This window comes from Tursiops truncatus, chromosome 9 (genome assembly GCF_011762595.2).
Source record: "Tursiops truncatus isolate mTurTru1 chromosome 9, mTurTru1.mat.Y, whole genome shotgun sequence".
Classification (NCBI taxonomy): domain Eukaryota; kingdom Metazoa; phylum Chordata; class Mammalia; order Artiodactyla; family Delphinidae; genus Tursiops; species Tursiops truncatus.
Window position 1 is genome coordinate 88,209,961 of NC_047042.1, and position 20,452 is coordinate 88,230,412.

The following is a 20,452-nucleotide window of genomic DNA, read 5'->3' on the forward strand; positions in this document are numbered from 1 at the left end:
TCAGCCATAAAAAGAAATGAAATTGAGTTATTTGTAGTGATGGACTACATCCATCACTAGATGGATGGACCTAGAGTCTGTCATACAGAGTGAAGTAAGTCAGAAAGAGAAAAACAAGGACTGTATGCTAACACTTATACATGGAATCTAAAAATAAATGGTGCTGAAGAACCTAAGGGCAGGACAGGGATAAAGACACAGCCCTACCAGAGAATGGACTTGAGGACAAGGGGAGGGGGAAGGGTAAGCTGGGACGAAGTGAGAGAGTGGCATGGACATATATACACTACCAAATGTAAAATAGATAGCTAGTGAGAAGCAGCCGCATAGCACAGGGAGATCAGCTCGGTGCTTTGTGACCACCTGGAGGGGTGGGTTAGGGAGTGTGGGAGGGAGACGCAAGAGGGGGGAGATATGGGGATATGTGTATATGTATAGCTGATTCACTTTGTTATAAAGCAGAAACTAACACACCATTGTAAAGCAATTATACTCCAATAGAGAGGTTAAAAAAAATTGTGGTAAAATACACATGACACATTTTACCATCTTGACTGTTTTTAATAGTTCAGTTCAGTCGTGTTAAGTATATTCACATTGTTGTGCAACCAATCCCCAGAACTTTTTCATCTTGCAAAACTGAAACTCTGTATCTATTAAATAACAATTCCCCATTCTTTCCTCCCCCAGCGTCTGGCAACCACCGTTCTGCTTTCTGTCTCTGTGAATTTGACTACTCTCATAATGACTGGAATCATACAGTATTTGTCTTTTTGTGATGGGCTTATTTCACTTAGCATAATGTCTTCAAGGTTTTTCCATGTTGTAGCAGGTGTCAGAATTTCCTTCCTTTTTAAGGCTCAATAATATTCCTCTATGTGTATAGAACACATTTTGTTTGTTCATCTGTTGGTGGGTACTTGGGTTGCTTCTTCTACCTTTTGGTTATTGTGAATAGTGCTGCTATGAAGAGGGTGTACACATATCTCTGAGACCCTACTTTCAGTTCTTTTGGACATACACTCAGAAGTGAAATTGCTGGATCCTATGTAATTTATTTTAATTTTTGAGGAACCATCATACAGTTTTCTCCAGCAGCTGCAGTGTTTTACATTCCACCAACAGTGCCTTAGGGTCCCAGATTCTCCACATCCTTGCCAATCCTGATGGGTGTGACACTCTGTATGCTTAAGAAGCTGTCCAGGAGGTCCTGTTGTAGTCAGTCCCTGGGTAGGCACCATTCCATGGGACCCAAGGGATGACTTGAGCTCCTTCTAGCTCATAAGTGCCTGAATACATATATAACGATAAATTCAAACGGCTAAACTTATAGTGTCAGCAGTTGTCATGGTTTGCCTCCATGCTATGTCTGTTTGAGATTATTCTCTAGCTGTTTTAGGTGTTAGAACTTTTCCTCCCTGTTGACGTTGAACTGCTGGCATCAGTGTCTGGCACATGATAGATGGCTCAAAAACAGAATGAATCAAGGAATGAACAAATTAAGTCCCTAAGGCAGAGAAGAGGCCTTCTGTTTACTATGAACCTCTCACTGTGCCAAGCAGAAGTGTGCTAACACAGTTGATACTAATAAGTGTTTGAGTGTGAAATGGACACGTGTGGATCATTTTTGCTAGTATAGGAGTTGGCATGTTGAGAAGGCTGAAGGCAGTGTGGACCCCAGGCGACAATACTTGGGTTTTTTTCCTTATAGGAGAGTTTTTTGGTCAAGGCAAAGCCTGTGTAGGCAGCATCAGAATGCAGGGCGTCTAGAAGAATACACCTAGATGAATCTGTGCATTTCTCTTCCCTGTGCACAGAGGTCCCAGAGCTAGTCAGCTGTTGGCAGGCAAGAGAGGGTGAAACCCTGGAGAAGAATCCGTCATTGCAGGGGAGCCTTGCATTCAGTGATGGTCTGCCCTACCCTGCAGGATTGCTGATGCCAGCGTTGCTCAGGGCAGCTGGAGTCCTTCCTTGCTGGGTGGTCCACAGAAGCAGGAGGAGAGACTGGTGCTTTGTTCTGTGGAAGGTGGAGCAGGGTGTGACGTCACCCCTCTAGATGCCCTGGAGATTACAGCCTTGCAGATGTGTCTGGGGCTGCGTCCTGTGGGGCCCCCCACTGCCTTCAGCCCTTCTTGTCTGGACGGCAGCCATGGAGAAAACAGCCCCACAGCCTCCTGGCCAGCATGGCCGTCACCTTGGGTGCACCCAGCAGGGGTGGGACACCGGCTTCATCACGGCCAATGTGCTCAGCTGTGATGCTCCCCTGGTTACAAATCAGATCTTCCCTTGGAATAGACAGCCTTCGAGTTTACACACAGTGTCATATTAAATCATACACAGTGGGTTGTTTATTAGCTTTGCAGGGTGGTGAAGTGAAAACGCATATTTCTTTGACAACCTTGGCCAGAAGCATTGATGTCATCCGCTCCCTTAACTCGCTAATTGCAGGCTCTGCTCTGCCTTTCACTTCCCCTTGCTCAACACAGAATATTTATCAGAACAGCAGGCTCTTCTGGCTTCCTGAATACTGAGTTTTCTCTTGGAAGCTGGCGAAGATTGAACTAGTGAACTGATTTCAAAACCAGGATGCATCTAGGAGAAGGTCGTTAGAGAAGAACGTATGTATCTATAAAATTAACAACAATACATTCGCAACCATAGCTGACGTCGACACAATATGTGCTCAGAGCTGGCTGTTCTGAGTCTCTTCCATCTCACAGAGGAGAGAATGGAGGCCCTGAGAGGGTGGGTGATTCACCTGCTGTCACACAGCTCGTAGCAGAGTTACATCCTCTGTATCTTGGTCTCTTGCTCCTCTCACCACTGTGCTGCTTCCTCAGATGCCTTCTGCCCATTTATTCTTTATTCCCTACTCCATGCTCCCAGCACTTAGAAGAAGAATTGAGGCAAAATGCACATAACATAAAATTAACCATTTTAACGGGACTTCCCTGGTGGTCTAGTGGTTAAGAATCCACCTTCCAATGCAGGGGACGCAGGTTTGGTCCCTGGTCGGGGAACTAAGATCCCACATGCCACAGGGCAGCTAAACCCGCGTGCTGCAACTACTAAGCCTGCGTGCCACAACTAGAGAGACTGAGTGCTGCAACTACAAAGCCCACGTGCTCTGGAGCGTGTGCGCCGCAGCGAAAGATCCCACGTGCAGCAACTAAGACCCAACTCAGCCAAAAATAAATAAATAACCATTTTAATGTGTACAATCCAGTGGCACTTAGTATATTCACCGTGTTGTGCAACCATCACCTCTATTTAGTCCCAGAATATTTTCGTCACCCCCAAAGGACACCGTGTACTCATTAAGCAATCACTCCCCTTTCCCTGGCCCCCCAGTGCCTGGCAACCACTGATCCACTTTCTGTCTCTATAGATTTTCTCATATAAATCAGATCGTACAATACACGGCCTTTTGTGTCTGGCTTCTGTCGCTCAGCCTGTCTTCAGAGCTCATCTATGTTGCAGCACGTATCAGCACTTCACTCCTTTTTATGGCTGAATCATGTTCCGTCGTGTGGAGACACCATATTTTCTTTACGCATTCCTCTGCTAGTGGCTACTTGGCTGTTGTGAATAGTGCTGCTATGGACGTTTGTGTATAAGTATTTGTTTGTCTACCAGTTTTCAATTCTTTTGGGTATATATGTAGGTATGGAATTGCTGGGTCACACGGTAATTCTCTGTTTAGCTTTTTGAGGAACTTTCTAGCACTTTTGAGTGGAGCAGTTCCCTTCTTACACTAAGAAGACCGGAACACGCTTAACTGTCTTTCCACGATGCCAAATATCTGAATGAGAAGCCAACTGTGTGTATGCCCTCAATGGTTTATGGTCCAAATGTTTGGCCCTAAGGGAACCCGAGCACCTGTGTGCATTAAACATACAGAGGCGCAGACAGTTAGATGAAGATGAAAAACTCAGCAAATACAGAGACCACAGGCATCTGCAGAGAGAAAGGGGACTGGCTGACTGTTCTTCAAGCTGTTTTAGGCTTGTGTAGAGTACAGAGCCTCCTTATGTCTTGTATCAATGCAGACTCTGACTAAAGACCAATCCAAGTTGAACGAAATGAGAATGGGGTGGGTGGGGAATGGGGCAGAGTCTAACACCTGCTTGTCGGGCGCACCTCTCTGGCCACTGCTTCCAGCTTCTAGACTCAGGGGCATGTACGGACTTGCATAGCCTCAGTAACCGGCTTTCCAGCTCTGGCGTAAGAGGGTAAAATAATTCCCTTATCCTGACATACCACAGCTACTTAGATGTGGAAATTTCACTTCTTAAAAACAAAGTCCCGTGACTCACCCCGTCCATCACTAAACTGGAAAGAATATAGCCTGACAGGTTGATAGAAGTAGCTAGCTGAAAATATCTCATCCGTACCGCATCGTCTAAAAAACTGAGACCTCTATTAAGCTGGTGATCTCCAGGAGTAAGTACTTTTGGAATAGACAAGGGGCTTCCACACGCAGCAGTGCTCTTTGTAATTTTCAGAGTCCCCATTGTCTTTGGGAGGCAGTGGGAAGAGAAGGGACTTTGGCATTAGACCGAATTGGACCCCCAAGTCTTGAGCCTAACACTTCCCAGTTGTGTGACTTTTCTTCATGAGCCTGTTTTGGTATGTTTTGTTTTTATTTGCTTATATACCAGTTACCTTTGGGCTGTTGTGAGGATTAAACGAGATAGGGTGTGTAGTTAGTTCTTTTCTGTGTCAAGCACGTTAGTTCCCCATGCGCCCACCACTCATCCCCACCCCATGTAAAAGTTATTCTTCACACCAGTTGTATCTTGTGGTCCATGGTTTAGGGGTAAAAGATGGAGAACACAGCACGGCAGCATGACCTGTCCCTGTTCACAGAACATAAACTGTTGTGTGTTCACAGTATATAAAAAATTCATTCATCTCAATAGAACGTTTTCATTCTATTGAGATATTCCATGAGTCTTGCTTCCTTCTGCCCTTTTGTTTCCTTTTCATTCTTCTGCAAGATGAATTAGATCACCCAGAAGGCACATTCTTTATCCAAAACATCAACACATCCTATTTCCTTTGAACAGCAGAATCAAAAGAAAGCAAACAAGCAGCCCAAAGAAACCCATTGTGCGGGCTGGGAAGATCTGGGTTGCCTAGGAATGATTGGGGCTGAGCCCTTTAGTCCTGCGTTGGCAGTCAGCAAAGTAGAGATGCTCTCTGTTCAAGCGCCGTCTTCCATCTCCTAGGGTACAGTGACCTCTGCATTCAAAACCCTTGACTTTCCTTTCACGGTTCCAAGTTCATGACTGCTGTCTATCTCAGCTCATGGGGACTCCCTCCTTCTTTCCACAAGTATTTGGTGTGTGCCAACCACGTGCTATCCTTGCAAACAGCCAACTGGTTGGAGTTGCATTTCCGAATGAATGGATCCAGTGTTCGTTATACCACAATGATTTTATCAGCCTTAGGCAGAGGGGTGTCTTAAAGCACTTACCTGTGGACATTGCCAAAAGAGTCAGATTTCCAATAGCATGGGGGTAAATTCTCAATCCCCAGCCTTCAAAATGTAAATAAAGAAAATTTCCAATTATTTGTAAATGGTAAAGTAAACAGCCCTCTAGCCCTCTGCATATGTAGAAGTCATTTGATTAAAGGCAAACATACCCAGCCAGGCTTCCTTTTAGAGCGGGGACAATCTCTCTCAACTGTCCACCCCACGTTTCTCCCTGAGCTCTTCCACACTTTCTGAAGGACCAGGGAGGAACCTGCCTTTCTCTCCCTCTCGCATCTGACCTTCTCCACAGGAACAGGGCAGGGTGACATCCAGCTTGTGAGGTGGGGAGAAGGGCCTCTGAGCATATGTCCTGAAGTGGCTTCTTGGCTAACGAAGGTCAAATGCTGTGTCAATGCTTGCTCCAGGACATGACCTCGGAGCTTCCCACGTGGAATTTACATTTTTCCTTCCAACACCGAACCCTCTATAAGCCGGATGCCAGCTGGCCCCCCCTCCGCCCCCCGGTGTCACACTGTAGAGCTACACTTGGCTGGAATCCCCTGTTCAAATTCCAGGGTGGAGAGAGGCTGATGTAGTCGGGGTCACTGCAGCCTCCAGGGCCCCAAGTCTCTGGATGTGCTCGGCTGCCCAGATGTGACAACAGCTGCTGCTTTAACGGCCAGAAAGGCCCATTCAGACCAGTTGAATATGTTTCCTAGAGCTGGGTGCTCACAGAGAGGGGGCGTCGCCCCTCTCCACGTAGAGGAGATCTTCTGACTTCTCGCTGTCTCCTTTCTTGTCTTTCTTTTAGCCTCTCCCTCCTCCCCTCCATCCCCACACCCCGCCTGCCTCCTCCCAGCAGACGCCCCGGCTCCCCTCCTTGGAAGCCCTTGCACCCACTGTAACCACAACCCTCAAGGGCTCACCTTGCAGCCCTAGCCGTCCCCAGCTTACTCTTCCAGACAAGGAGTTTCTGCTTGAAGAGAGATGTGGTGACAGCTCTTTAAGATGATAACTTTGCCCCCAGAATCGATTATACTGTTTGTATGGTGTATCTCCTGGCCACAGTGGTGGGCTCTGTGGCCCTTCAGGGGCAGCTGGGGGTTCCGTGCTGTCCCTGCCCACAGGGAAATGCCCCGACTGATTCTGTTCCGAGAGCCCTTGGTCAGGGACCCAGTTGTCCCTCTCTAACCCCACAGAAAGGGTCCCTTACCCCAGTTCCCCACCTGCAGATCAGGGGGACTTACCTATGTCTAGGATGTTATTCCAGGAGAACTTAGCTGGGTCCTCCTGCTTGGGGCAGCTTGTCTTCCTCTCTGCACCTCTCTCGCAGAAAGGCCTCCTTTCTCCCCTTTGGAGTGTTCCTCTTCCCTCTGGAGTCCGGACCACCCTCCGCTCCTGTTTTCAGTGGCCACCGTCTATTCTTTCCCCTTCCTCAAGCCTCTGAGGAGGAAATCATCGTCTTTCACTTAAGTGGAAGTCTGTTTTCTTTGGACTTTTGTTTCCGCTTTGGTGTAACCTGGGGAAGAGAAAATGGCCCTGTGGTACAAGTAAAAAAGAGGAGGAAAGGGAAATACACACACAGCCACATCAGGGTGCACAGGCTGTGCACTGCACAAATCCAGGGTCCCATTCATATGGACTGTGATGTGATATGCAAAATGGGGTTTGCAACCTTATGAAAATGCTTTTTGAGCTCTGCCTTATCTCATTCATGGGCAGTATGGACGCATGGAGAGGGTGATGTGCTTTGAGCCCAGAAGATCCCAATTTGAATAACCCCATTTCTGTCACTGCCTCGTTAAATGGCCCTGGACACCTCTCGTAACGTCAGACTCCAGTTTCCTTATTTGTGAAAGGGAAATGATCGCACCTCCTTTACAGAGTTGCTGCGAGAAAGAAATGAGACCTGATATTAATCGGATGGCATGTATTAGGTGCTCAATAGATGCTATTTCCTCAGGAGGGTTGTCTGGTTGACGAGTGTTTGCCAGGCTCACTAGGGGCCCTTTTCAAGTGAAAATAAATAGGGCCTTCCAGAGATGCTGGGGGTATATCTGTTGGAGGCTGAAAAAGAGACACTTATTCCCCTTGGAGCTCAATTGAAGAAAATAAGAAATTAAGATATGTGGGCTATTGGGACATTCCAGAAAGTTGCAGTCTTAAGAAAAGACATGACAACTTATTGAGCACATCCCGTATGTTAGGTACTCTTTGAAGCACCTCCACGGATTATTGCTCTGGTGAAAATCGACACTTCTGGGACACAGCATCCCAGACCCTATCCCCAGAATTCTGTGTCTTTGTAAAAGGGTGAGAAAAAACTTTTCTTTGCTTCCCAACCCCCTTCTGGCCTTGCCTGGTACTTTTGCAGATCTTTGGGTCCCCAAACCTGGTCTTTTTACATCAGCCCTTCTGTCCCTCTTGACAGTTAATCACATTTGAGCAGTGAATGGGACTCCATAGATGAGCACAAGACCCAGGTCTGCGAGCCGGTGGTATGCTGAAGCCAGGTTGTGCCCCCTGCTGGAGCCCATGGTCTGCATCTCCTCCCAGCTGGGCACCAGTGACGTCAGTCTGGTCCTTGAGATCGGCCGTCGCAGAAGTATTCGCGAGCAGGGAAAACAGCAGATGCTGTAAATCGGGACCAGCCCCACCACTGGCTTGCTCACAGCAACGCTGTGGCTGGAGAAAACTCAACAGAATGTTCCAGACTTGAATGGAGGTGCTCGTAGGAAACCTTTAATTCACAGACATGTGCTAAATGGAGAATTTCAGGTAGGCAGATTTTCTACTTCTATTAAGCTCCAAATTGAGGAAGACAAGTAACAGGTCTTCAAAACTACACTTGAAATGTACCTCCGGGGACCAGGTACATCTTTAGTGTTTAGCCTTTTGTACCTGGAAACAGCTTAACAGCTGTTAACATGCTGTTAATGCTGTTAATGACACCTTTCATTTCTTATAACGCGACCTCTCAGTGTACTCTGGAAATGAAACAGGGGGGTGCAGACCTGGTAGAAAGTTAGTGAAGTAGAAGAAAAGAATGGGTTGGCACATCCTGAACTTCAGTGTTTCTACACAAGATGGCGCTCTCTTCTTAGGAGAAGGGGACTGTCAGAAAAATGCTGACTGCGAGCAGTCAGGAGAAATTGGGCTCATCTGCACGTTGTCATCTATCACATTAGGGCGATTGGCTTCAGCTGAGCAACATTAAGGTCAAAGTCACTGGCCTGCTGCCTTACAAATCCATCTCTGCGATCATGTGAGTCAGCATGAGTTATTTCTCCTCCTGGGGGAAGGGGAGTAGAAAACCCCCAGTCCTGCTGCAGGCCCGGTAGCTTGTGAGTCTTACGTTCACAGACGAAGGCAAGGAAATTATAACGGATCCTTTAGTTCCCATAAGTAACCAAAGGGTTCCTCTGTCTCCAAATGGAAGGTAAAGAAGGTGTCAGAGATCTCTCTGTAGACGGTGCTTCTGAATTCATGGCTCCCTGCTGTTCCTCTGGTCTGTGCTGTCCATTCTCCCACCCTTTGCACATCACCGATTCACAGCCACAATGAAATCCTGCTGTAAGTTGCAGGGATTCGCAGGAAGCAACGCTGCTCAGATGAGATAAATTATAGGCGCAGATCTAGCTCGGCGCAGATGTGGGCACTGACCCGTCCACTTGAGGTCTCCCGTCAGTGCTTCCCTCGCTGTAACTAACTTGCAGGCTCTGGAATCGCCCCTCTCTCTGGCAGCCCGCTGTGCCTGAAGCCCCAGCCTGAAGCCAGGCTTTCACCTTTGGCCCATTCTGCTCACAGACGCCCGCTCTCGCTCCCTGACCCAGGCTGCACCAGCTCTGCTGGAGGCCCCTTGTGCCGCTGGCCTGGCTGTGCTCCCTCCAGCCGTCACCTCCAGCATCGTCTGCCGACTATGGCCCCTCCGTCTCTTCCTCGTTTCTCCGAGCCGAGCCCTGCTCCTGCCGTCCTTCCCAGCGGCCATGTCCATCTCTTGGCCCCCACTTTCCTCGTCTGCCCACTGGGCATGCCTTGTCCTGTTCCCCAAGCCCTTTGCTTCAGATCCACTCCTCTCGGGTTGTTCCTCTGCCTCACCAGGAAACGAAGAGCCTTCCGAAACGTCATCCTCTGCTCTCAGCATCGCCCTTTCAGCAGGAATCAGCCTGTGGAAGCAGAGACTTGGGAATTCCAAGAAATGAATCTCTCATCTCCATGTTAAGTTTTGGGGAGGCTGCAGACATCCTGTGCATGTCGGATTGTGCCACATGTCAGAGTCAAGAGTGAAAAAATACACAACGGCCTCATATTTCAACCCTTGCAGCCTTTGCCAATGACATAGGTAGACCAAGATCCCACCTTGCCTCTCTCTGCCTGGTCATGACCAAGTCCTTCTGTTGCCAAGTTAAGTCTCACTGTGCTGGTTTGAAGGGAACCACCATGTAAGGTCGCCAGTATTCCTTGCTTCCCATCTATTCCTTCTGTTCCTTCCATTTCAAGACTGCCAGTAGCTGGAGAGGCATAGGAAGTCAAGTGAGAGTTGATTTAAGGTGGAGAGACCATATTTGAAGGCTGAAGGGAAGGAGACAGTTGGTAGGGGAAGCAAAAGTATTTGTGATTGCCTGCGGTGAAGAGCAGAACAGCCATCCTTCACCCAAGCTCTCACTGTTCGCAGGTGTACAGAGGCAAGAATGAGCTCTGGGGTCAGTTTCAGGATCATCAGCCTTCCTAACAGGAAAGGCTCCTGTCTCCTGGTGACCGGTCCCGTCATTCCCTTCCTAACATGACTGTGAGATTGCCTTCCTCAATCCAGATCTCAGTCTGCCCTTGATTCCGGTCTCTTTGGGCCTTTTTTCTTTCAGGCACTGTGACAGACTGATGTCATTACTAGCCCCCATGAGTGACCTCTCTGTATCTACGCCCTTTGCTGTGTAGCTGTGCAGTCTCACCCACTCTGATTCTGGGACACAGAGCTTGCTGTGGCCAACGGGACAGGAGCAAACTAGATGAAAGTACAGACCTGCAGAACACCTGTCTGCTTTCTTCTCCATCTTCAGCTCCTGCTACCTTCTGTGAGCAAACCTGCACTAGCCTCCTGGGGGATGAGAGGCTACGGAGCTGAGTCGTGCCAGCCGAGGCCCTCTGAAACCAGCTGGCCCTCAGCTGACCTGCCAGACACGGGTGAGCCTGCTCAGATCTGCAGGACGGCCCAGCAGTCCATTGGCTCAGGAGCAAAAAGGAAAGTCTGTTTTTGTACTCCGCTGAGGTTTTGTGGTTGTTTTTATGCAACAACACTGTGGCAATAGAGAGCTGTACTGGCGTGGAATGTGAGGTATTCTCACCTGGAGATTCTGGGCGTGATGGGGCCTGCATCTTCCCTCATCTCTCTGTCACTCTCGGCTACTGGGAGTAGATTGGGAAAGTGCTGAGAGATTCTGGTGATGTATTTTCATAAAAAAGAACACAGAAGATCATGGCTCTTTGAGCCAGATGTATGTAGGAGTGGTATCTACCTGAATACAGGGAGGGACTTTTGTAATCCTCCCCTGGACTCCATTATTGACAGCTCCTGGTAACTAGACTTTATTTAGCCTCTTTAGTTGAAGAAGTGAGCAACTCCTGCATGTGAGGTGCACTCGTAGACTCTGGGTTTATCACATGTGATGCAGCACTTCGCGCCTATGGAACTAAAGTCTAACAATCACGCTTCATCACCTGGATTATTGCAATAACTTCTTAACTTGTGTCCAGACCGACACATCCTGCCCACCATTGCCAGATTTATCTGTCCCAAACACCATTTCACTTCTGAATTTTCTATTCTCTACTCAAGGATATACAGTGGTTCTCCATAACCTGCCCCATCCTAGTTATTTACTCCCATCTCCCACTATTTCCTCCTGCCCCCATGTCCCCACATATGCTCTGGTCCCTACCAGGCTCCGGGCCTTTCCCAATTCCTGCCCCTCACTCCTGCTTCCCTACCCACTTGCCCCACTCCTCGTCTCCACTCCACCTATGCTGAGCCTACCTACCCTGCAAGGTTCCGCTCAGCCCTCAGCTTGCCATGAAGCCTCCTTGGTATCTCTAGAAAACGTGGATGTTTGACTGTCATGAGAACCTGTAATACTTATAAGTGGAAGTGAGTCTCACAACCTTCCCTTCCCTCAGTGACAAGTCTCCAGAGGACAAAGCCAGTAACAGAGAATTTAGATGAGTCCTCATTCGAATGGTCAGTTCAAAGCTTCTCCTGTACCTGAGGGAACAGGTGCTAAGGAACATGTAATCTTTCCCATTCTGTAAGCCTGCAGAGGAATACATGCTGGAAGTATAATCATAGGATGTTCTAAACTTATGGATGGAGACAGCACTGTGGAGATTATGAAACAGGAAATATTTCCTTCCTAGTAGAAGCTGCTGTCTCTGAGAATTAATGTTTGTGCCGTGTGTGTGTATGCGCGCGTGTCAGTGGACCTGTTTCAACAGGTGCAACAGTTAAAGAAACAGTCATGCCTATAACCCGTTCAGGTGAGAGATGCAAAGGCAATCTGACCCAGAAGACCCTTCTGCCCCCCCCACAAGGAAAGCAGGCACTCCAAAGCTGTAACCACTGGATGCTCTGTGGGATCTGGGGTGTTAGTGGACACCAGTGGTAATTAGAAGTCTCAGTACCCTCCTTCAGACTAAGTGATTTAGACCTGGGAAATGTACTAGCGGGGAGAAAGGAGATGGTGGTGGCATCATGGTCCCTTCTGGCGTACAAGGATCTGGTTTTCCCCAAAGGTCATTGGAGATTCCAGCTCGGGAGGTTTGATGAAAGAAGATGCTTTGAGGAGAGATATGGGAATTCTATGTCTGGGAGCCAGGTTAGGGACTAAGGGTGCACCCCTGAGGGGCACCTCTGTGGAGGCATTAACACTTTAATGCTGTCCCTTTGGAGTCTGGGAAAGTCCCACTTACTTAGTGATGGGCTTTATCCCTTCCCCTCCAACACTGAGTTCATCTTTTTAATGGACCTAATTCTTCTGAGCACACCCTGTGCAGCCCTGCATGAAGTCGTAGGGGAGAGGGAAGGTCAGAATGGAGGGTTACGAGTACACCTCAGCCCTCTCAAGGGTTTATGGCTTCTTTACAATCATTTTCTAACTTTAGGATTTTAATTCAGTGAAAATCTGAAAATGCTAATCTAAGATCTTCTGAATGACCATTTTTAAACCCAAACTGTCATAATATTTTCATGCTTGCATTTACACTTTTGTACCCAATCTCCATTTGCACCAAGTGAAAGCCAAATGAAATTGCAGTGGTGGTAGGAATGAAGCTTTGTAGCTTCAAATAAGGAAGCGAGGTGGGAGGCCTGAATCATCTCCTGGCTCATATGGTGCAGGCCGATGCCAGAGAACTGCGCCTGCGCAGTTGCAGCTTCACGTGCGCATTAACCAGGCTTCTCCAGAGAAACAGAACCACTAGGATGTATGTGCAGATACACAGAAAGAGATTTATTAGGAGGGACTGGCTCATGGATGATGGCGGCTGAGGAGTCCCATGACCTGCCAACTGCAATCCCGTGGCCCAAGGAAACTGGTGCTGTTGTTCCGGTCCAAACCCAAAGGCCTGAGAACCGCGGGAGCCAATGTGTAGGTCCCAATCTGAGTCCCAGTGCCTGAGAGCCAGGAGCACAGATACTGGAGGGCAGGAGAAGATAGATGTCCCAGTTCAAGCAGAGAGCAAATTCATCCTTTCTCCACGTTTTTGGTCTATTCAGGCCCTTAAGGGATGGGATGATGCCTGCCTGCATTAGTGAGAGTGATTAGTTTTTACTCAGTCTATTGATTCAAATGCTAATCTCTTCTGGAAACATCCTCACAGACACGCCCAGAAATAATGTTTTACCAGCTATCTGGGCATCCCTCAGCCCAGTCCAGCTGACACATAAAATTGACCACCACAGCATATAAGCAGATATATTGTGTGGCTCAGCTGGGTTGAGTACTTTGCAACTTGTAGTTTATATAAGTAAGTATAGTAGTAAATTTACAACACAGAATTCTTCTTCTAATACAGTCAATAATCGGATTAAATTTAATGTAGACTCAAGAGTGTCACAATGTTAATCTTATCTTCAACTGAATTTTAACTTCACAGGCATTTGAGAATTGCATGCAAGTTTTGGCTAAGTATGAGGTCTGATTATTCTGAATGAGCAGACAAAGCCTTAAAGCCATGAATATAGTTTTGACTAGCACTCTTATGTAAACAGGCCCTCTCTGAATTAGTACTATGGAAGTCAAACTACAAAGCCAAGCCGATTAAATAAAGAACCAGACCCGAGGCTCTCTCTTTCTGTTACTAAACCCAACACCACTAACTTGGTTTCAGCAAAACAGTATCATTACATTGGTGTTAATTTGAATATTATTGGTTTTTCAGGAAATTTGTTTTTGGGGGGTGTCATTTTAAATTTGCTTTGGTACTTATAAATTTTTAAAATTTACACCCAGTTTTATGCTTATACATATTGAAGTAACATTATAGGGGCTTCCCTGGTGGCGCAGTGGTTGAGAGTCCGCCTGCCCATGCAGGGGACACAGGTTCATGCCCCGGTCCGGGAAGATCCCACATGCCGTGGAGCGGCTGGGCCCGTGAGCCATGGCCGCTGAGCCTGCGCGTCCGGAGCCTGTGCTCCGCAACGGGAGAGGCCACAGCAGTGAGAGGCCCGCGTACCACACACACAAAAAAGCCATTATAAAAATGTTTAGGTCAAATTGGAAGGTCCCTGAAAAGGTTTCCTTTTAGGGGACTATTCATTCCTCTAGTTTGAGAAAAACTGTGATTTGGGAGAAAGGTCTCTGGGTTATGTATGCGTTGCTGGCGTTATAGGTTTGTCTCATATTCTTCTCCAATTAGTCTTTTGCACAATAAACTTGGCTCCCCAGTTACTTTATTATGCTTCTTTGTTTACCCCACAGCACTAGGCCCAATACTGGGCACGTAAGAGGGGTAGGTAAATACTGGCTGCATGAGAGTGGCCTGGGCTCCATGAGTGGAGTGTTTTTTTCATTAAACATTAAAGAGTGTTTTGCAATATAAAGAAAAGCAAACTGGGGGCTTTCCTGGTGGCGCAGTGGTTGGGAGTCCGCCTGCCGATGCAGGGGACATGGGTTCATGCCCCGGTCCGGGAAGATCCCACATGCCGCGGAGCGGCTCGGCCCGTGAGCCATGGCTGCTGAGCCTGCGCGTCCGGAGTGAGGGGGCTGCGTACCCCAAAAAAAAAAAAAAAAAAAAAAAAAAAAAGAAAAGCAAACTGAGGTTGCTATGAAAGAGGTTAAAAATTATGCAAGACATCACTGAAAAATTAGTATACTCTGAAGTTCACATATTCAGAGTAAATATATTTGAATTTTTTTCAATTTCCCTTTTGTCAGCAAACATTACTTAATAACATTACTGACACCTTAGATGTTTGTGGGGACCAAGTTAACAGAAATCATTGTCCCTCAAAGCGCTCGAAATCCCATAGATTGTATGGCAGCATCAGAGGTATAAAATTCAAAAGGACATTATTTCTCCTCCATTTCTTATGAAACAGTTCATGTTCTGGGAAAATTCTTTAGCTAGGCTGTAAGTTCTGATAGTACAAGGACCTCTGGATCTCCCATGGTGCTTAATACAGAGGAGCTGCTCAGTCAATACTTCTGAAGCACAAAGGTCTTAAACTTGACAAAAGGAAGAGAAAAATAAACAATGATCTCCAAGAGTCCTGTCCATGTACATCCAGGGAGTCCACAGCTGCTGTATGTCCTAGTATACGCCTCTACTCCTAAGTATACACATTCACACACATAGACACACACATGCACTCTTTCTTTTTTTGCAGGGCAGTGTGATGGTCCGAAGTAGAACACTATGATGGGGGAGGCCATTTGAAGCCTTGTCCCCAGGAGACCTTCCCTGCATCTGGAAATCTGACCTGACCAGCTCAAAGTGGGTAATCTAATCCTGGTCACATTTTCAGTGAGTTCTCAAGTATCAGCAGCCTTCCTGATACATACCCAGGGCTGACTTTCCCCATGGGCTAGCCCAGTCTGGCTGACCATTTCAGAGCAAGAAAGGAGCTCCTGTGGGTGGGGCTTGACTGCAACCTATTGAATACATGGTGGGCAGCTGGGTCAGCTGGGCCCTGCCGGGGGTCCGCTACATCACTGTTAGTTAGGGACCAAGCGAGCCCTGGTGGGTATGCCTGTTAGGGTCCCAAGCGGTGGGCTCAGTGCTAGGATGTGTAAACAGAGTAAAAGGGAGAGTCCAGCTTCCACCCACTGGAACTCCAGGTCTTTGGTTATCTTAACTGGTGGTTAAGATAAAACCCTCGGAGGCTGGGACCCAGGAATCCAACGTTTAAACAAGATCCCCTGGTGATTCTGAAGTGCTCTCAAGTTGGAGAACTACTGAGTGTGTTAAGGCCATCCATGCTGTTGGCCCTTCCCGCCTGGCTGAAGTGCAGAGTTTCTCCCCTCCCCTGGAGAAGGGCCACCCCGAGATGGCCCAGGGCCACCCTAGCAGCCTGGGAATCGAGCTGTCGCCCGCTAGCCTCCCTCTACCACTAAACCAGTTCCTGCCAGCTGTCGCTGCTGCTGCGGCTGCGGCCATCAAGATGGGAGCTGCTCTGACATCTGGATCCCACTCTCCTGATCTAAAACGTCTTAATCACCGTTGGAACCTCGCCCTTCCCTCCTGGCCTCCTCCCTGCCTCTGCAGCTGGCGGCTGCATCTCCCTTTTCTTTGGCAGCCGTCACGTCACATGCCTGTCGTGGAGAGAGACAAGGGGGAAAGTGGTCGCGATATCATATCTCCTGCCCGTGTCTTGAGCTGTGAGTCTCGTCTAGATCAAGGGCTCTGTTATCAATATTAGCAGGCCGAGGGCCGAGGGTCAAGTGCCAAGCATGACTCCCTTCTCCAGTATGGGCTCAGGAAAAAGGAGACTAGAAAAAGGAACCTAAGAATTCCCTCTGTCCTGTCCTCTTTCCTTCCCGCCTCTGCCTTCCTTCTGATCCGCCCCCCTCCCCGTCACATCACTGCATTGTGGACCCGACGTGAATCCAGAACGCATGTATGACCAAAGTTCCACTGGTCAAGGACACGAATAGCTGTATCTTCCTATTCCTGGGCTGGTCTTGTACCCCTAAGAGCCAAGCCCCCTTCCCTGTACCTTAAAGCTGGTGGAGGGATTTGTCACTATCGGGTTCTTAATTTAGTATGCTTGACACTCCATAAATAATAATTATCCTCCTGAAGGGCAAATAGAGCCATTCCAGAAAAAACTAACCTGATGATGAGGAAGACAGGAATCAGCCAGGTGAGGCTTTCCTCCATGGACCCGGACAGCTAGATGTGTCCCACCTTTAGCACACTGTTTCTTTTTCTGGGCAGCTGGATTTCATTGTGCTGTCAACAAATTGAGTACCTACTGCACACTGTGCCCTGCCAGTGGTTTCTAATGCTGGCTTCATTCAGTGATTAGGATCATCCAGGGAGCTTTAATACAGGACAGTTTCTTCCTCGTTGAGACTCCAGTTCAGTCAGTCTGGGATGGGGTCCTGGTATCTGCATTTTTCATCGTGATGAGTTTGGGAACCACAACCCTACACCATGGTAAGTGCAGTGGGGATACAAAAGGATTATGACTCCATTATTGCCTTTGAGGAACTTACGGTCCAGTTGGGGATGGGCATTTTAGTCATTCTGCAGCATTATGTTCTATCAAGTTAATAAGAATTATGTAGAGCCCATGTTGGAAAAAAGATGGAGGGAGTAGGATCTAGGCGGGTCTTTCTACTGTGCGTGTGTGCGTGTGTGTGTGCGTGTGTCTGTGTCTGTGTCTGTGTCTGTGTCTAGCTTCGAATTTCACTTATTTTCCTGCACCTTAATCAGTCCATAAGTTTTGTTGAGGATTGGAGGTAAGAATGCAGGTTCTGAAGTTCATTGAGCTAGGAGACTTATCTAATCCAAATCCCTGGGTTTACAGTCAAATACACTGAATTCCAGAGAGATGACATGACCTGCCAGAGGTCACACAGTGAGCTCCTGGCAGAGCTGGAGGAGGACCTTGGGCTTAAGCTAGATTCACAGCATCCGGTGTCTAGGGAGAGACAAGCACCACCCACCACAGGCAACTTCCTCTCGGGAAGGAGCAGAGTAGAGAGCTTTGTCACAGAACCTGCTTCTGAAAATCTCACCAACTCTGATCAGCGGGGTACACAGCATTCCCATACTTGGGGCTTCATTTCTGTCCACCTCTGCCTCGTGTAGCTGTCGAGTTGAGGAAATTCACAGGAAGGGCTTTTGGACTTGGGCAGTTAGAGCCAGATTTGCCACGTGCAGTGATTGCTAAGTACATCTCACACTGGGGTTCTAGAGACATCTCAAGGGCACTGGTAGGTCCAGGACCTACCAGACTGGAAGGGTATCCCTCTCTGACCTGTAGTCCTCCTGTTCTGGGAAAATCCAGTTAAATACAGCAACCTCGAAACAGAGAGAGCCCATATTCGGATTGGCCATCAGTAGAATTTCTGGGGGACAAGACAGAAGCTAGAAGGAAAAGCAGTCTCAAGAATGAGGAAGGGATTGGGAGTGGAAAGTATAGAAAAGAACAAGCCCAGTTGTTTCTGGAAGCCAAAACCACTGTCGCCCTTCTGTCTTTGGTGACAGGGGAGATAGTGCTAGGAGATGGGCTTTTTCTATGTGGGCTGGGGGTTCCCTTCATCACCTCCTCCACCAACCTGCTGTGGTCTGAGTGATGTGACCCAAAACAATTACACCAAGGCGATATACTCTAGGGAGGGCTCTGCTGCCCCTTATATTTCTGTTGGATTGTGGACTTTACATTTTTCACCTTTGTAACATATAGTACTGTAATTAACATCTCATCAGGTCCAAGGGATAAAAGGAACTGGTCTAGCTGTAAAAATCAAGGACACACACAAATCAAAGACAAAGAAAGCAGATGGACATCTCCGTGAATTAACTAGAGGATTCTTCCACCTTTTGGTGTTTGAATGTATGCAGAGGGGAAATATTGCCAAGACAAGGCCATCTGTGAATTATGCCCCCCTCTTCCTGCCAAATTTTCTGCATTGAGCTTGCAGAAAGAGGTCTGTGAGGACTTACCTAGCTCTTTCTCTTCAAATAAAAAATTTTCCAGCTGGAGACACTGGAACACACCCAATTCTCAGTCAAGAGATGCTAAGGACCCCAATTCAGGAGCCCAGAAGACTCAATATCTAGCCAACCTTGCCCCAGACTGCTCTGACCTTGTGGGTAGAGTAACTGGGTTTCTGCCTTATACTGGGAACTATGTGTCCACTCAGTGCCCCTTCTGGGAGCTGGTTTCTGTCTCGTCGTCTCAGTCTAGAATTTCTGCCCAGTTCACTTACCTGCTAGTCCTGTCTCAGGGACTCCGAGGTGGTCTTGTCAGTGCTTCTCAGAGTCTGGGGTCCTGTCCCTGAACCCAAACCCTCTGGCTAGTTCTCTTTTATACCCTGTTGACGATCTAGGTGGTTCTATCACAGTTCAGGGAAGCCACTTGGCATCTGTGGTAGGCTGCATAATGGCCCCCAAAGATGTCCATGGCCTCATCCCTGCACTTCTGAAAGAATAGGTTGAATTACATGACAAAGGGAACTTCACAGGCGTAATGAAGGATTACAGATTCTAAAATACAGTCTTTTAAATGTGGATAATTGTATCCAGATGAGCCCAATCTTACTAATCAAATTTCCAATTATCTGGGTTCATCGCCCCCTCCCAAATGTATCAATATTTCTCCTAGTGCCTCACGTCCTTCTAGCCCAGTAACTTTCTATTGTTAAAGATGGGCAAGGATTACTGTGAGTGAACCTCTTGTGATAATAACTACTATTTCATGAGCGCTTATTATGGTCCATTAGCTTTACAACCATCACTTCATTTTCTATACACAATAACCACATGAAGCCGTTGTTATTGTTGTCATTTTACAGATGAGGACACTGACATTAAAGCTCAGAGAGGTTGAGGGACTTGCCCCAGGTTGTACGTTTGTTAAGTAGCTGGGAACTGGGATTCAAACCCAAGGTTGTTTGATTCAAGGCCTATGTTATTAACCACTAGATCTACTTCCTCTCATAGTTAGGAATGTTTTGCCCCTTGGATTTACCTTTGTGCATCGTCTTCTTTTTGGAAAGAGGAGTGTTCTGTTTTTAAACAGATGACCACAATTTCTTTGATCTCCTTCCTTGAAGAGGTGAAGCTTAATTTCCCTCCTTCTGCCTGGGGCTGGGCCTGGTGACTTGCTTGTAATGAACAGAATAAGGTGCAAGTGATCATGTGTGACTCAGCAACTAGGTCATAAAAGACATTGGGGCGTCTCGCCTTCTCTCTTTTCTTGGATCGCTCACTCACTCTGAGGGAAGCAGGCTGCTGGGTTGTGAGCCTCTGTCTGGAGAGCTCCACGTGGCGAGGAACTGAGGCCTCCAGCCAACAGCCAGGGGGAAATGAAGGCCAGCCAACAACCATGTGACTGAGCTTGGAGGGGTTCCTCCAGCTCCAGATTGTGTAGCCTCAGTCTGCAGTGGCAGCAACCTCCCAATAGACATGCAGAGCCAGAGCCACCAGCTAAGCCGCTCCCAGATTCCTGACCCATGGAAACTACGAGATAATTAATGTTTATTGCTTTAAGCTGCAAAGTTTGGGAGTAACTTGTTATGCAGCTAGAGATGCACAGAGGGAGCATGCTTGTCCTCTCTCTGCTGTGGAGCCTCAGAATTAAACTCTTTCATGAGTCACCGATATTAGAACTGAAAGCACCTTTGGAGATCAAGTAATTCAACCCACTCGTGTCTGCAGTGAGACAGACACAGTCACGTTTACTTCACCGGGCATTGTGAGAATTAAGTGAAGAGACAGGAGCAGTACGCCCAGTGTTTGAACTGAGTGAGC

General features: G+C 47.6%; 1 long non-coding RNA gene across 2 annotated transcripts; it reads right to left on the reverse strand.

Moving 5' to 3' along the window:
* Positions 1-13,149: 13,149 nt before the first annotated feature.
* LOC141279483 (uncharacterized) lies at positions 13,150-18,983 on the reverse strand. Of its 2 annotated transcripts, none has more exons than XR_012333755.1 (3): positions 18,910-18,983; positions 16,803-16,921; positions 13,150-13,271 (listed from the first exon to the last, which is right to left on the reverse strand). It is a non-coding gene; the product is annotated as an uncharacterized lncRNA (long non-coding RNA). The 2 variants fall into 2 exon arrangements; XR_012333756.1 differs by lacking the exon at positions 13,150-13,271 and adding an exon at positions 16,211-16,281.
* Between the last annotated feature and the right edge of the window lie 1,469 nt (positions 18,984-20,452).